The sequence below is a fragment of the Balaenoptera acutorostrata genome, chromosome 13 (genome assembly GCF_949987535.1).
Source record: "Balaenoptera acutorostrata chromosome 13, mBalAcu1.1, whole genome shotgun sequence".
Lineage (NCBI taxonomy): Eukaryota > Metazoa > Chordata > Mammalia > Artiodactyla > Balaenopteridae > Balaenoptera > Balaenoptera acutorostrata.
In genome coordinates this window covers 3,003,648-3,015,807 of record NC_080076.1, presented here as the reverse complement: position 1 = coordinate 3,015,807, position 12,160 = coordinate 3,003,648, and the positions used below count along the sequence as shown (strand labels likewise).

General features: G+C 47.1%; 1 protein-coding gene across 6 annotated transcripts in view; it reads right to left on the bottom strand.

The window, feature by feature from the left end:
* The window catches only part of ZNF516 (zinc finger protein 516), a 114,674-nt gene that overhangs the window by 67,827 nt on the left and 34,687 nt on the right, over window positions 1-12,160 (bottom strand). The window lies entirely within an intron of this gene.

Here is a 12,160-nt window from a genome sequence, read left to right as displayed (position 1 = left end):
TCGGTCTTCGCTGCCTCTTAGATAAAGCCCAGACTCCTCGGCCGGCCTCACACTGCCCCTCCCGACCTGGTCCTGTCCCTTCTCTCCTGCACTGGCCGCGGGGCCGAGTCCTACCCCAGTGCAGTCACCCTCCCGACCCCGGCAGGTCCTCACGTGGGAGGCGGGGTCTGAGCCCAGCAGGAGCAGGGGTCACACTGTGTAGTCACTGTCGCTCGCATGCTCGTCCACCCCCTGGAGAATGAGGGGCCGGGGCAGCTCCGGGCTGCTCCTCCAGACGCCTGGGCGTCTCCCTCACCGGTGCACCGGCGAAGGGCGAGTGGACGGGGCTGCCCAGCACTGTACCTGGCACGCGTCGGGCAACGATCTGGGCTGCAGGGAAGCCAGCCCAGATGCCTGTAAACTGCCAAACAGGCCCAAGACAGTACACACTGACAAGCGGCTATCTCAGGAATTTCCATCTGACTCACGATAAGGAGAATAAAGAAGACAGTCAGCTGACCAGAAGGGATGTGAGAGCTAAAGTGTCTTTCTGGACGGTATTTTGATAGGTATATATATATATGTATAACTGAGTCACTTTGCTGTACAGCAGTGATTAACACAACACTGTAATTCAACTATACTTCAATGAAAAATTTTTTTTAAAAAGAGCAAGCAGGGGTGCGGCAGTGGGGAGAACAGCCGCACACACAGGCCCCTGGGGCCCAGTCTGTTTATCCTTCTTATCTCTCAACAGAAGTAACTAAGTTAATGATTCTGAGGGTCTCCCTACTGGGGGCTCCAGACTTGAACAGAGAGGCGCCCAGATGGACACATTTTCTTTTCTAAAAAAGCTGTAACATGTAGAAAGGAAGCCACATTTTTTACAAAGTTTCAATCTCATGCACACTAAGAACTCAGGTTTGAAAAGCAACAAGATGTGAAGAAGCCATGTGTTTCTGGTTGTCAAGCAGACAGTGTACAATGCACATCGTTTGTTCAGAGACGAGGCCAGGCAGCAAAACGTTGTTTGCTCTGGGTGGTCCGACCTGCCATGTTTTCCTCAGAGCCGACTCAGAGAAGGATGCTGATGGTGGAAGGCAGGGGGCGGGAGGGTGTGACCCAAACATCCCCAGGGGTTCCAATAGATGACACTCTATTCCTCCACTCACCACAAGGGACAGACGCCTTCTGAAAAAACAACACACCTCCTGTTCTCCAAATGCCTCCTCCCGGAGACCCACGCCAGAGGCAGAAATCTCATTTAGATGATGTATTCTCAAACTTCTTTCGAGAAAGCCTCATGCTAGCAAGTTTCCCAGGCACCTAATGAAACCAGCTCAGTCTGAGCAACAAACTCTGGAAAGCAGCAGGAAGCACAGCTGCTCACAGATATTCCTAACTCTTTACACGGATGGGTACAGAGCCACTCCCACACCCCAGGAGAGAGGGAGAGAGGTGAGACAGGAAACTCCCAATAAAATAAAATCTCCCCTAAACCTGGATAAACAAATGAGGTGAATAAGAACACTTCTTCATGACAATTTAAGCTAATTTGTTTTTTCGAGCTGTTTTGGTCTTAGACGGCTGCATATTATTCACGATGATTTTATAAGACAAATGATTTGCATGCATCCCCTGCCATCCCAGGGCTTATTTCAGTCCCCCAAATGTTGAATTTGATATAATATATAAAAATATAGATGAAACATACTATTTACATTTAACTTAGTGACCTAATCTGGGTACAAAAACCTTCCGAGTTTAAAGAACCGTCTAGAATAAATTTACAGAGGAAAAAACAACCAAAACACCAGAAATTGGTGTCTCTGAAGTAATTTGACAGACTTCACTGGACCACTAAGTTGGTTCATAAAGAATGTTAAATGTCAGAACTTCTCCAGTTCACGGGAATTAAACATCCGAAACCCGGCCACGAAGACAAGATTCACAGAGCATGAACGCTCAGCTAGCTAAGGTTCATAAAAGGCAACCTACAAATGCACCTGGAAATAAAATGAAATTGTCAAGTGAGAAGAGTTGTTCAAATCACCAAAAACACGCTGTGTGAGTTTTCCTTCCTTCTCTGCTACTCTCCCTGCCATCTGGGGCACTGCCGGGGGCCGTAGAAAGTTAAGGGCTCTCGAAGCCAAGAAGCTGCGCTGGGGATCCGCACAGAGACCCCACCTCCGTGCCGTCCAGGTGTGGCGCAGAGCCCAGCCCGGGAGTCCCGTCCCCCGTTTGCCAGTGTGTGAATTTCAGGAGGTGTCCTTCACACCCAGGCGTGCCCTCACCTGTCAGGTGCCGGGAGTCAGGAAGGGACATGAGGAAGCCGTGTGACACCGAAGCCCCTTGCAAGGCACCTCCTCCGAGTGCCACTCAGACCCCCCGTCACAGTGCAGAGCGAACAGTCCACAGACAATAGAACACCTGCCCATCGGGGCCTCGCTTCTCCTATCAGGTAGCATCCCGGCTGGGCGAGCCCAGAGCACAGTGCAAAGAGGATCAGACGTGAGCACAGCCCCCCTTCTTCCCATGGGGGACCTCAGTCTCTTCTGCACATTTAAAAAGGCTTAGCGCTGCCATCTTTGCTACCAGAGAAACCCACATCCCATTTCCTCATTACGGCCTTGATGTGTAAAATTTCTGATTCCCCAACACCCCCAAACCCCCAGCCAAAGCCTAGACACTTCCCCTCAAGAAACCCAAACACTAGAGAATATACTTTTCATTTCTTATTCGGGCTTCCTGCAAAACTTGCTTAAAAGCTCGCAAAGAAAAAAAAAAAAAAAAAAGCTCGCAAAGGCAGCAGAGCCTTGCAATTTACAGGAAAATTCTCAAGCAAGGGCCTTCAGGGTGCCCATGAATCAGCACTACCAGCTCTTCTTTCTCTCTTGTTTTCCACTTCTCTGCCCACCCCCATCTTTCAACCCTGAGCCCTGCTGTCAATCCCTGTGAGAATGACAGGGGATGTCTTTTTAAAGAACTTAAAAATATTTGGAGGGGGAAAATGGAAAACTGGAAACATACCATAAGGGTAATGACCACTTAAGCTCAAAATACCATTATCTTAAGGAAATCATAACATCAACAAAACTGGCTCCACTTGAAAGAGGCCACTAAGTGGCCCCCTTCCTGAAGCCCACAGTCTACCCGCAAAGTTTCTTGCAAACCTTTAAAGAAACAGTCAAAAAGGAATTCCCCACAACTGGCTTTCCTTAGTCAGTGGCCAAATCAACAGATCTTCGTGATCATTCTTTGCAGATGCAGGCAAAAATGCTTTTCCCCAAAAGAACAAGAATGGGGTCCTCAGAACTTCCAATGTGAAAATGCAGCGGGGCAGCTGCCCCAGTTAGAAGACGTAGGGGAACCTTATTAGCCCCATAACCCATAGCACTAACTGGATCTGCTATCCTTTAAAAAAAAAAAAAAGCCCACCAGCCTCTGTGAGCCAGGAGGGTCTCAGATGGTTTGTCAACATTGATTGGGGTCTCTGGTGGTGAGAGGTTCTCATCCAAACACCGCCCCGTGATAAAGTGTCACACTACCTGGTTTCAGCCAAATACATTCCGGTACCGAGCTGCCCCTATTTTATTCTCACAGGCAAACGCACGCCAAGTGCGACTTGGTGTTCCAACTTTTCCTGAAACACATTAACCTAAAGATAACTAGCCTTACAAAACGTGTAGGTAAATGCTAGCTTTTTACTCAGACCAGAGCGATTAAAGAAAGTCTTCTGGCAACACAAATATTAGGAGGTAGAGGGGAGAGAAAATCCACACATGTGTGTTTCAGCTGGCATATGACCCATGTACATACACACATAAAGCACAGCCCCATTTGAATCATATTTTGCCCATAATGAACCACAGTTTTGTTGTTATTATATTACAAACTTTTTCCAAGGCTGTAATTGGGAACTTGCCAGAAAAGCCTGTAATTTAATTGTTTAGGCATAAAAATGGCTTGCTGATTAGGGTTTTAAAATAGATTTCCAATGCATCTCTGTGTGTGTGTGTGTGTCTCATAGGGATGTGACAAACAGTCTGAAACTACTTTTTTAAAATGCCTTCCATAATTTTGGAAATAAGTTTCTTTTTGAAAAATTTAGGTAATTTCATATTACATATTTATATATATTGCCTATATAATTTTATGATAACAATTATAACAACAGGAAAAAGTAAAATGTTTATTACAGAAAATATAAATCTGTATTCATAACATAAAATGCATTATCATGGAGATGGGGGAGGGGTTTAAGAGAGGGCAAAATATAAACGTTTTGAAAATAAAATATGTAGCTAAACTTTAAGACATCATCATGTGAGGGCGTAAATAAATAAAGCACCAGGTCTAAATGCATATATGTAAGGGCACTGCCATACCTTAGAGAGATTCTTTCTTTTCATGCCTGCACAGCACAAATGAAATAAGTTGACTTTCTCAAGACTGCTTACACTCACTGGATTTGGGATACATTTAATCTGTGGGTAAAGGTTTTAACGAATAACTCACTTCTGTAAGTGAGGACCCTGGGAACTGAGTCTTGGACCTAACAGAAGGCAGGAAAGTCACTTCCTGCAGCATCCCTGGTGACCTTGTGAAACAGCTCCAAGGACCTGGTTAACTCCACCTGCCGACAGTAACTCCTTTCAGAACAAGCCCTGCAGGGCTGGGATCCAGGACACACACCAGAAGGAAAAGCCCTGTGATGAAGCTGTCAGATCTGTAAGAACCCACGTGGGACCACAGTCCGTCATCGTCCCACACGCCCTCCCGTGATAGCTCCCACGGTGGAAGCCCCACGGCACGGTCGCGGGGCGAGTTCATGAGGGTTTCATCACAATCCCTGAGAGCTACTGGGCGCCAGGCCACTTATGGGGCCTAAGGGCTCGGATAACTAAGCAACAGGCTTGGCTTCGAGGGACCCAGACATCAGAAAGAAACACGTAACCACACAGAGAACAGCAGCAGAGCAGGGAGGGAAGTGATGACCTGCCCTGGCCGAGGGTGGCCGGGTCTCCCCAGGGAAACCCAGGTGGCTGTGAGCCCAACTAGCCTTTACAGCAACCCCCAGCCCTCTCACCCAGACCCAGGAGTAACCCCATCATCCTGTTGGCTGGACCTCCAATTCACACTTGAATCCACACGCTCCCCTTCATCGCAAACCAAGATCATCTTCCCAAATGCAGAGCTGGGCGACCTCTTCAACCCTTCGCAGGCTTTTCACACCCTGAAGATGAGGCCCGAACTCCCCCAAGGGGGCTTCTAAGGCCCTGAACCCCCGTACTGCTGGGGTCCCTGGGCCCCCAGCCAATGGCCGTGCACCTGCCCCGCACCCCAGCTGGATGTCCGTTCACTCCCACCTCGGAACCCTCAGGTGTGCGGGTCCCACCCGCCGTCCACCTTCTCAGGTGTGGTCTTTCTAAGAGACCCTTCCTGACCCCCTTCGCCCTGTGACCGGGTCAGGCTCACAGTCCCCACTCCCCACCCTTGGCCCTATCCCAGCTTGTGCCTGGACATGCTTCTATTACCGCTTCTTTAACTGGTCACTCGGGTGTGAGGCAACCTACTCTGTGAAGGCAGACCCACCAAGTACCACTGAGTCCTGACACCAGCGCAGGGCCAAGCAGGGAGCGGGCATCACGGCACCATGAGAGGTGGTCCAGACAGTGAGCTCCGAGGTCAGGCTACCCGAGATCCAAACTCAGTTCTGCCACTCCCTGGGATCAGCTGTGTGACCGGGAGCAAGTGTCTCAACCTCTCAGTTCCCCAGTCCATTTCTGCATTTTTCAAATGTAAACGATGGCAATGGGAACTATTATTACAGTATTTTTGTGAGACTTAAAGTAATGCATGCAAGGTGCAATGTTGAGCACACAGCAAATGGCCAATATATGGTAGGTATTATTATAAATTAATAATTGCTAAATAAATGAATGAGATGTCAGTGCCGTACCCAAAGATACCTAGTCACTGGCAGTGACACTGTTTGGTTTAATAAATTCAAAAGGAGGAAATAATAGTTTAGGAAGCTATGTTAGAAATGGCTAAATAGTAACCCATATGTATTCACAGGTTCACCACAGAGGTTATTTAATACAATTACAAAGTATTCCACGAACAGCTATCAACCATCCACAGCACACAAGTTCAAACCTGTCCCAGCTCCAGACTCCATACAAAGTCAGCTTTAATATAGACTGGATATTAGACCATATTTGAGAATTACTATTACTTTCGTTAGGTCTGTAACACAGGAGAACTTTCTTAGTTTTTGGAGATATGTAATGAAATATTTTAGAGATGGTTTACAAAAGAGAGGAGAAGGCAGATGTATCATGTTAACAACTGCTAGGGCTAGATGGTGGGTGTATAGATGTTCATTAGTTACTCTTTCCATTTTTATGGGTTTTGGATGTTTTTCACAAAAGAAGTTAAAAAATAACTCCCACTTGCAACTCCAGTAAGTAGCACAAAGGGAAGCAGAGCTGCTCTGGGGCAGCCCGATGGGCCCTCCCCCAGCCCTCCCCTCCCCTCCCCCTCTCCAGGCCCCCAGGAAGCTCAAAAGTCTCTAAGGAATGCACTTTGGGAAAATTACCTTTTGTTAAATTCTAGTATTTGAAAGTCAAAGAAAGAAAAATCATCTGAATAATATGAAACTGTCCACAGGAAAGCAGTATTTTGAGAGGTTGCTTGCTGGTGTTTCAGAGGCTTGCCCCCGGAGACATTCAAGGGATCTCCCCAAAGCTCCACGGGGCCCAGCCTTGGTGCTGACGGTGCAAACTCAGCCATCGCAGCCAAAATGAAGCAGCCATGAAGACATGGGCGCTCGGGAAGATCCTCCCATCGCATCCCAGGGCAAAAATCCAGTAAGGCTGCCGGGGTTTATCTTCCCCAGTTTAAACAATCATTTTCTGACCAACTAAATGTGGCGTTGTCAGGGGGAAAAGGTAGAACATCCTGTATTTTTACACAGTAAGCATGGCTCTGACTCTACAGGAAATCTTGCCATTTTCTGCTCTGTGAAGTAAACCAACACAAAGCAAAAGCCAAACCGTTTTGTACTGATTTCCTCAAAACCATCGAAGTCAGTTCTGTCGAAGTCATATCCTGGAAAAGGAATCAGAAGGCTGATTTTTTTTTTAAAAATAACCTCTAGTATTTAGAGTAATCTGCATAAAAAAACAACTGTGCAACTTTCTTTAAAGGGACCCAAACCAGACTGCAGACCTCAGGGGGGCACGAGGGGCTGCAGGAAAGCTGGAAGGGGCGTTTCCCACACTGGGTCTGCTGCCCTTCTGTTGACAGAAGCAAAGCCTGATGCTCGTGCTGTTTGTCAAATATGTCTCTTCAATTCTAGTTCATTAATTAACCACATCATGATACTAAGAGATAGTTTGGCTTCCCTGACGCCCTGTGGTCTCTCTCCTTCTCTCTCCCCTGGTCACCGGGGCAGAGGGGGGCTTCCGGGAGTCAGAGGGATGGGGGCTGAGCCCACAGCGGGGCCACTGTCCCGGGGGCGGGGGAGACAGGAGAATTCAGGAAATGTGGGGAATCGGTGCTGTGGGGAAGATGCCCTTACAAAGAAAACAGTTCAGGGCAGATAGAAGGCTCAAGATATTTACAGGATATTCTGGCCCCAGAAGGCAGGTCATAAAATTTAAAAAGTGGCCTCTTGAGGGCGGCCGTGAGGCAGTGAGGCTGCAGGGCCCGTGGGTGCTGCCGTCAGTTTCACATACTGCCCGTTTGTCCTCCAGCAGACAATGCAATGGGCCTTCCCAGTGACACTGTGGTCTTATGAGCCACAAATTAAAATACACCATTAACATCCTGCACAAGCTTATCTACTGCAGAGACAAAAAGCCCATTCTGTGAACAAATGGGGAGAAATTCCATAACAACAATGAGGAGTTCCTCTCCCCACTCGCCAATCTGCCCCAGATTAACAATCCCAGGCTTATAGTCCCCAGACGGGGTCCGGGCCGCCCCATGAAGTGGTGCATTCACTGCCTGGAGAGCCAGGGCGCTGATGGCAGAGCCAATCAATAATCCATTATAGAGCAGACCCCGTTTCCATCTCACAAGGAGAAAGGAACGCAAGCGACCAGAATCGCAACGTTCACGGGGGAGTCCACCCCGCCTCCCTCACTTGGGCAGAAGGACACAAACCCGCTGTCCCAGAGTACGGGGGGCGTTCAAGTGGACCCGGCAGACCTGTTTCCAAGCAGCCAGAGGACACTGTGCTCAGACTTTTCTGCCAGAAGCACTCGTTTTAAAGGTAAACCTCAAAAACGCTTTGTTCAGGACACAGGTGATGTGAACAAAGCACGGACACAGTGGTGACAAAAGTCCATCTTCCGAAACAAAGGTTTCCTTTAAGTTATTTAACACCCCCAAATAAATCAACGCGAGTGCCAACACGAGTCCCCAAATGTAACTAACTGTCCATATAATAAGGGTTTATTGCGCAAACTCCGCGATCATTTAAAAGCAAGACTCGCTTCCATTCTGTACCTCAGACCACAGCTTTGGAATCATTGCTCCATTTACAGCAGAAATGCAGAGAGGGCCTAACCATTATTCCACAAGTAGGTTATCTTTGATGAAGTTGTTTACCACGATTTGTCAAAAGCCCAGTAAATTCCTGGTTGAGCAGAGAGAGAGGCCATCTTTAGCTCCAGAGAGAGGAACATTTCCTCACAGTAAAGACAGTATACAGAGATACTTGCTAAAGAAAATATAAATTAACATTAATATATAAGCTACCCACACGTCCTTACTAAAATACAAAAATTCGTAGTAAAATCCTACCTTACAGGGGAACAACAAAAGCAGATGAATACACAAATACAATTCTTGATCACATTCAGAAAAGGCCAAGAATAAACGGGGGAGCGTGCATTTCCATATCCTGGAAAATCCAAAATGGTTATGGACACTTAATAAAGAGGCATCCACGTGGAAATAAAGGCAATGGATTTTGTTTAATCTCAAAAGAAAAGAAGCATCCCTTTACTTGCATTTTCTCCTGCTCTCCAAAATGAATACATTACTGATACTTGTTATTTACTAGTTCCTAAGTTTCATATTAAGTAGTGGCCTTATCAATCTATTTGTCCTTACAAAAGGAAACTTCACAAAGCCGGAAAAAAAGAAAAGTCACAGGAGCAGGGGCTTGCTCTGTAATTTTCTGCAGATAGGTGTCCTGCTGGAGCCCCGGGTCCACCACAAAGAGCTGAGATCTGGCAGTAAATCCAGCTTCCTGGAGGGGCCAGCACTGCCCGCGTAGTTAATGATCTTGTCAACATTTCCATTAAGAGCCGCATTGCCAGAAGCTCAGAACTGCATCTCCCCCAAACTGGGCGGCTCTATGAAATCTGTCGTCACCGAGGGGCTTTACAAAAATCGAAGAAAATCACTTGCTATTCAGTACGGGAACCACAAAAGCACAAGTTTTTATTTTCACTCTTTTTCCATCCTGCACCAAGATGATGAAACCCAACGTTTCCACTAATTCAGAAACACTGAAAACTCGGGGAACACCAGAGAAAATGAAGACTCATCAATTTCTTTTTTTAAAACAAACATGGAACACCAGAAGGCCTTAGATAAACAGCAGGGAAAAATCCCTTTTAAAAGTGGCTTATAGGTTTTTACTCAGCCTAACCTCAAACGTGTAGAAACTGCCACCAATTCGGTGTCCAATTTTAATTGTTTTTAATTTTTTTTTGTTGTTTAGAAATTACCAGCAGTGAAAACAAAATAGTCATGGGCAGAAACACTGCACTGCATTTCCTATGGAACACTTCCTTGAAATGTGTATTAGCTGACTGTAAATATATTTTAACTGAAATCTGTTTCTAGAAATAAGCTGTATTTTATTTCATGTAAATCAACAGCAAAGGGCAATATTCACCTGCAACATGCATACACCGACCTGTTTTCCAGCCTCTTACCTAAAACCAACATTTCTCTCCCAGTATAAGAAAACAGATCACAATCAACACCTATTAAATAGTATCTCTTTCTTCTGTGCTTTTTGTGAAAGCACCTTGAAGTCCCCACCACCAAGTAAAAGAAAGAATTGTGTCCAAGAATACAGAAGGAGATAATTATGTGCAGTAAACCATAAACCATTCTGTTAAACATTACCCTCCAAGGTAGTTCTGTTTAGCAGAGAACTCAGCCCCCAAAAATCCCTTCATGAAGAGCACACAGCAGATAAATACTTCAAGAATCAATTTTAATAAATTCTAAGCAACAGCTTACCAAACATTTCCTGTAAGAATACAGGAATTGATTGAATTGAATCCATTTTGGTAGGACAGCAGAAAGGTATATCATGCAAGAAGTTATTTAAGACTTGTTTGCCATTGTACCAACACCAATCAATACTGTAAGAGGATCAAAATTATAAAAGGACAAATTCTTCCCCAAATGCTTTACTAGATAAAGCGCATACACCATAATCAGTTTAAATTTTCCAGATCCCTGACTAGCAATACCTACTGTAACATGACCTGGTTTATCACTAACCCAAGCAGCGCCTTTGAAAGCAGCTGGGTAGTTCAGCCTCTTCAGGAGAGTGATCTATCAGAGAATGTTTACCAAGAGCAATTCTTGACAAGAACATGATATCACATGGCTGTCGGATTTATTCTGCCTTGCTTGTCTAAAAATATATTTTCAAGCACAGTTAACGACACATCACTGCAAGTTCTAAGTTCTGAAGATAAAAGACCATCTATACTTTCCTTGCAAGGATAAAAGAATAAACAAGCAAAATTCCACTTTCAGTCCCCATAATAACATTATTGTGTGATTCAGCTACTAAGGTTAAGAAAATTCTGCACCTGAAGTGATCCTAAATGATCTTGCAAGAGAAGAGCAAGGGCTTTTTCTAAGCCACAGCATCCCACCCAGCAACAGCTTTTGGAAACAGTAAATATAAAATACAACCAGGCACATTTCTGAATTCCAAAGCTCCTAGCTCCTGCCCCCTCCGTCCCTGGAGAGAAAAGATATCGAACTTGAAATCGAATTTCTCCGCCGGCAGCCCAGCCTGGATTACTTGGGAAGCGTCGTGCTTTATGAGCACCGGGCGGGCCTGCGGTGAATGGAGAAGGAGCAGTGAGCACATTTTCCAGGAACCCGGAGACCAGGACCCCGCTTCAGCGACCGCAGCTGGATCATCCGCCTGGTTCCGGCCCGGAACCAGGGCCATACGGGAGGGTGCTGGGGGTGCCCGTCCCATCACACCGGTGCCCCCTCCCTGCCTTCACTCCCCCACCTCCACGCGCTGCTACACATCCACGCCCGGAAGCCCTTCTCGCCCCGTTCCACCAGGTGCTGCGAGCAGCCCTGCAGGCGTCGCGGCAACAGACAAGGTGAGGGGCCGCGTGGGCACAGGTGGCGGGGTGAAGGCAGGTGACCCAAAAGCCAGGGCGGCGGCTCTCGTGTTCCCAGGGGCTGTGACATCCAGGTTAGGGACAATTACTCAGGCCTTAGAGTTCACCGACACAAACCCTGCCAACACCTGTTTGGTGAAAGAGACAGTTACCCATAAACTTCGTGTCGTTTACCCAGGACACAGGTCAACGCAAGTCTGTCGCACAACAGGGCCACGTGACTACACACAGGTGTCCCGTGAGCACAGACCTGGAGGAGAAAACAGCGGGACATGCGTGGCCTGCCCACAGGATTCACATGAAACGAAACAAAATGCAATTGCTCTAAAGTATGCGTTTCCAGCTCAGTCGTCTGAATGAGCTTCTATTATGTTTCTTGATAAATACAGCTGATGATCAGAGGCCGCCTTGACCTCCCGTCTCCCAACCAGAGACCAGGCACGCGGGTCACTGCAGTCTGCTCCCGCCTCACTTGAGGAGGACGCAGGTCCCAGTGACCTGAGATGCCGTCACAGGCCCTCGTTCCTGGAGGAAGATGTTCTGGCTCCCCTCCCCCCCGCAGCGGGCTCACAGCCAACGGCACCGCTCCCTTAACTCCCGCTCTGAGCCAGCCTTGCCAGCCTCCATCTAGCAAAACCCTTCCACCCTTCTGGACCCGCGACGAGCAGCTGTACCATTTCAGGGACCACGCTCCAAAGCCGGGTCTGGACCATCGCGTGGGACTCGTAGGCAAGAGGAGCAAAACACATTTGGGGTCTCGTTCAACT